The following is a 6,140-nucleotide window of genomic DNA, read 5'->3' as shown; positions in this document are numbered from 1 at the left end:
TGAGAAAAAGAAAAGAATACGCTAAACAGACGAAAGAGACAGTTATTCAGCAGCACACTGTGGTATTGGTTGACCAGTCAGATAATTGAAGAATCCACCAGTTATCATTAGTATTCTGGGCATTTGTTAGCATTTCAACTGAACCACATGATTCAGCCACCTCCATGTTTCAGCATCAGAGCTGGACAGATTCATAACATGTATTATACATTGTACATGTACTGCCACAACAATAAAATATCCCCAAAAATGTTCTATTTTACATTGAATAATGTGTCATACAGTAAGTAACTCACAAATTATCTCACAATTTCCAACATTTTCCTTTCAGATTCTGCATGTGATCACATCTTGTCTTCCAAGGTACATCAACTCTTCCTTCGTCTTTCTGAAGCACAATTGTAACTTAATTTATTTTCCACAAAGCCATCTGTATAAAATAAAAGCTTTGTCAAAATGTACAATTTTTTTAAATAAAATTACACCAATTTTAAATAAAATAACACCAATGAATTCTATTCAAAATATGAAAAAAAAAAAACATTTTCGTTCTCTAAGTTGTATAGCTAAATGTATGAACTCTAAAACAGAAAATAACCGGCATTCCGTGCTGTTTTGGTGTCGTGCATTACCTTTAATCTGGTCGGTCGGCTATGATGTGATGCATCTGATTGTTGTCTGGTCATTTCATTTTTCATAGTTTCACAATGTCCATTGATCCTTTTAAAACAAAACAAAAAATGTACTCAGTAATGGTTGGGTGTAGAAATGTATGACAAATGACTTTATTTCTTTTAAAACATACTTAAGTACGAGTAAAATGACTGATTTAGAAATAAACTCAAAAAAGTACAAGTACCCGTACAACCAACCTAATTACAGTAATGTGAGTACTTGTACTGTAATCAGAATTAGAATCAGAATTCATATATTAATCCCAGGGGGAAATAGCTTTTGTGACAGCCACTTAAGAAAAAAAATAACAAATAAAAGAATAATAATAATAATAATAATAATAATAATAATAATAATAATAATAATAATAATACAAATTATATACAAATATGATACAGATATTTACAAAAATAATACAAATGTACAAATATTATACAGATATGTACAACAATCAAGCTGTGAGGTTACAGTGATGCATTATACAGTTTGATTGCCACAGGCAGGAATAATTCCCTGTGGCGTTCTATGGAGCACCATGGTTGGATCAGCCTGGTGCTGAAGATGCTTCCATTACTTTAACCTCTGGCAAAGTCACAAAATCAGTGAAGCCTTTATTTTTAATTGCAAAATGCGGAAAGAACTCTGCAATTTCTTAAAAACAAGCCCACAAAATTCTCGTAAAAAAAGTGCACAAAAGTTGGTCACAAGGGAATCGTGGAAGTGTAGATCCTGCAGTGGCTGATATTTGTCATCTGGTGCAACAGATGGAAACTACATGAAGTGCTTTGGCATTTTTACTGACTTTTACTTTCATTAATATGCACTGACCCTTCCAAAAAAACACACTTGAAATGATTAGTTGGATATTGTAAGTGCCTTGGATACTGTATATATCATCAACTTGCGGAAGTGCCAACCAGGGCATAATAATATCAGTTCATTTATAAGCACATTAAAAACAACAGTTGTTGACCAAAGTGATTTGCAACAAAAAATAATGTCAATAATACATAAAAAGCAGTAAATAATACACAGATAGATATGATACAACCAGGGCTTTAAATTAACACCCGCCAAATGCGGGTAAAAATAAGTTTTGGCGGGTAACATTGTAGCCATTTTGGCTGGTGAAGAATGAAACAAATACCTCTTCATCTGTTTGAATCAGCAGGCTGCAGACACGAGGCAACAAGTTATTGTTGCCAGATTGGGCTGTTTTCCCTCCAAGAAATTGGGAGTTTTTGTGTGTGTTTAGATTTCAAAACTATTGTCTATCTGGCAACTTGGTTGCGCGAGCGACGTGACTCTGCTCGACCAATTAGAAAGTCTATATCTTGCGCTACCCGGAAGCGGCGGACACACGCAAGATGCGCTTTGGATGTTGTTGCTACAGGTAGCTTAACTTTGGTTATCAATAATAAAAGTTGTGACAAATCATGAAAGTGATCTAATTAAACGATAACTCACAGGAGCTGACTGCCAAACGCCGACCACCGCGATCAAGTCGATCAATATGTGAAACGGAGAAAAGTGGTGAGTCACGTGCTTAGCGTTAGCATCAGATGGTCCTATAGTGATAAGTTGTTTATACCAACCTTCTTATTTTCCTTTTATTTATGTTGTTAATGGGATTTGATCAATAATTATATTAGTAATTATGTTCAAAGTGATGTGGTGTGTTATTAGCAAAACATTTGCACTTTAAACGCAAGCTGCAATTTTGATATTTATATTTAATATATGCTAATATTTAAGTATTTAGATGATTACATTATATAGTTATTCGTATTGAGAATAATCTGAGAATCATTAAATAAAAATATATTGTACAATATTTTACTAATATATAGAATATAATTTATTTATAATACAACCTGTATTATTTAAGGAATTGTGTACACAGAGAAATATTTGTATTACATGGTCCTGTTCTCTGCACAGGGCAGGTAATTAATGGTGAGCTATAGAAAGGCATTAAGCCCACTGTATCCAGGAGAACCTGTAACCTCCTGTTTAATCCAGGCAATAGGAGGATCTTGTAGCTCATGAACTTTTGCTCTCTCACACACGCACACGACCTTCCTCTGTACTCTCAATCCCTGCGTGGGTCAATGAACTGTTCATTTGTGTGTGAATGAACATCAGAATCCACGGATCCTAGGAATTATTATTTGACTTTTCTTTATTCGTATTGTAATCTTGAATAATTTTTCTAAATGTTCTACATTTTGATTTAGAACAGGGTTCTCAGGTACTTAATATTCTTTATAGTTATCATACTTGACACTGTACATATGCACTGAATGGCCATTAAATATTATGTTTGCTGTATTTAAATGTCTTTTTTCTGTTTCACATAATACATGGTACCTTCAAAAGCAATTTGTCTGTTTCTTCAGTTTTTGCTCCTCTCTCCTTGAGTTGTACTTAGTCTATTTATTTACTAGTCTAAAATTATACTTAAATACTTATTATTTCACGATTACATTTCTTTGCTTCAAGTTCAATTTATTTGCCATTTGCGGTGAAAAGAAACCACATTGGACTATTTGTGCAAAAATACACCGGTGTGCACCAGAGAGGGCAACAACAAACACCAAAATAGACAAAATAAATGAACACAGTAAAAGTTCAAAGGGAAACATTTGACACTATAAAGCGAGGTGATAACACACATATAGCCTGCTTAAAACAATACAACAATAAAGCAATACAACAATAAAAGTGCAAGAACAGCCTTCAAAGTGCTTCGTTCAGCCTAATAACAGCTTGTGGGAAGGAGCTGTTAATGTGGCGAGATGTCCTGCATCTCAATGAACGATATCTTCTCCCGGAGGGAAGGAGCTGGAACATGGCTTTACCAGGGTGGCCAGTACCAGAAGAGTCATTGATTATTTTCAGAGCTTGATTTAAGAGTCTGCAGTCATAAAGAGCCTCCAGAACAGGCAGATCACAGCTCACAGTCCTTTTTGCAGAGCAGACCACCTTGTCCAGAGCTCTGCTTTGTTTGGCTGTGATGTTACCGAACCACACAGTCATAGAGCTAACAAGCAGACTTTCTATGGTGCAACGAGAAAAGTTAAGCAAAGTCTTAGTTATTTGTAAATTCCCTAAATTTCCGAAGAAAGAAGAGACGTTGACTAGTTTTCTTGACAATGCGATTAGTGATTAATAATTTAAGTATCATGTGTGTTACATAAGCCTACATTTCCCATGAACACCATATCGTGACGTGTCATACAACAATTGGCTACGTGCTTACGTTAGCGTGGTTGTTATGGTTTGGTACAGGAGAAGACAAACGGAACGATGCAAAACAAACAATAGGAGCTGAAATTAAGTTGTAAAATTAGTTAGAAAAAAACAAACATGGAGATATTTATCGGGTGTTGAAAAACCGGAAGTGCATAAAAAGGAAGGATGCTGCTGACACAGGAGAAAATGAAGATGAAAGAGGATCTGAAAAGAAGAAGAAATTGAGTAGTTTTATTACTAAATGGATGTCAGGTCGTGAGTGGCACGGGATTAGTTTTACCTAGGGACCACATGCGATTTGTAATAATTGCGGAGAATGTCCGTGATGTTAATCCCGTGCGAATCGGCCATATTAGTATTTTGTAAAGTAAAAATTCCCCCGCAAAATACCTACTATGTTTTGCTGAACTCTGAGGTCCTGTAATAATACTAATCCAATGCGAATAGGCATTGCTCTGATTTGAACAGAAATGGGCGGGATCTGATGCGTGATTATGCATTGTTTTGTTTCCGGGACGCATGTTTATTTATTTTTTTAATTGATCTTAAAGGGGACATATCATGCTAAATCCACTTTTTTAGCCCTTAAATGCATTTTCTTGTATATTTAGAGTGCTTAGAAGTACAGAAAAGTTCAAATTAGTCTCTTCAGGTGCTCTGTAGATATCTTTATATTCTGTTTTGCTCATATTTTTCAATCTGTTTTTGTGTGCGCGAAGCACTTCAAGGATGACTGCTTCAGCAACCTCCGCCAGTATAAAGAAGGATTTGCTGAAAGACTTTGTCTGATTGAGGGTTCAATTCCTTCTATCTTTGGAGACGACAAACAGAGCACTTCGGTAAGCTGTAAATAATGCTAAAAAGTGTGATAAGACGTCCCTGTCATTGTTTTGTTAGCATTAGCAGTTGCACCGTCTTCAGACTTCATATGTTAGCGCTGTGTGCTCGTTTTAGATCCTTGATGATATGGCCTACGTGGTTTAATTTAAGTCTAAAGTTTTCATTAGTCATTTCATTTTGCCGTTTTTGTCTTTGAAAAGACTGTATTAAAATGCATTTTGTAACGTTAGCTTGGCGCTAGCGTTTGCTCGTTGCTTGTGTTAGCTCACTTGTTAGGGTTCTGCAGGTTCGTCATCTTCATTTTCATCTCGCTCCGCCGGGTCAGACTCTGGCTCGAACATGTAAAGCTGGATGGACAAGTCTTCTGTTGTTGACATTTTGTAAATAACCACTGAATAAAAAGTTTATGCGCCGCTACATAGCCGTATCTCTTCTATCAAACTACAAAAATGGCCGAGAAGGGTGGAGTTGAACCGAGTGTCACCTGAAGAGGGGGCGGGGTATAGAGTGTCTCATTTGCATTTAAAGAGACCGCACCAAAACGAGTTGCTCTCAGAAGCACATCAGAAAAGGGGTAGAAAATGGGGCCTGTGGAGCTATAATAATGAGGAATTCAGACCTAAGCATTGCAGTTCCGCTTTATATAGACCACAACTGTATGATTTATATGTAAAAAGGAAGGATTTAAAACCATGATATGTCCCCTTTAAGGTTTCTTCTTAGTGCCTGCCATGTTGAAAACAATGTAAGCGAATGTTACGCAATACGCACCGCGTTGACATCATATCTGGGAGATGTCCGTAAATTTCAGCAAAATCTCAGGCTAAGGTTATCCCGTGCAAATGCACCACAGAAAAAGCAGACGTTAGGGGGTCATTTATTTATTACATGGGTAGGTAATACTTATCCCGTGCGAATGGGGCTAGTGAGAATTCTAAGATAAAGAGAAGATATGGTATAGTTGGGATTGAAATGTCAGTGGATGGTGGTCAACTAATAATCTAACTATTCCACAGTTTGGGACCAACAACGAAGCTCTCTCACCTTTGGATTTCAACTGTATTTGAGGAATGATTTGGTAGAATCTAGTGCTATAGCCCATGGATGGATAAACAAACAGAATAATATTAAAATCCTATCTGTACTTCACTGGTAACCAGTAAACATACAGGGGATATGTGCTCTCTTCTCTTGGTACCAGTGATGAGCCCAGCAGCTGCTTTTTGTATGACCAGCAGACATTTTAGGGCTGATTGGTTGATGCCTGTATATAATGAGTTCGAGTAATATAATTGGGAGGAACTGAAAGCATGGACCAGGGTGTCTAAGATCTTTGGAGATGAGAAATTGTTTTCATTTAGCTATTGATC

This window comes from Gouania willdenowi, chromosome 8, assembly GCF_900634775.1.
Source record: "Gouania willdenowi chromosome 8, fGouWil2.1, whole genome shotgun sequence".
Classification (NCBI taxonomy): domain Eukaryota; kingdom Metazoa; phylum Chordata; class Actinopteri; order Blenniiformes; family Gobiesocidae; genus Gouania; species Gouania willdenowi.
Note: the sequence above shows the minus strand (reverse complement) of the source record.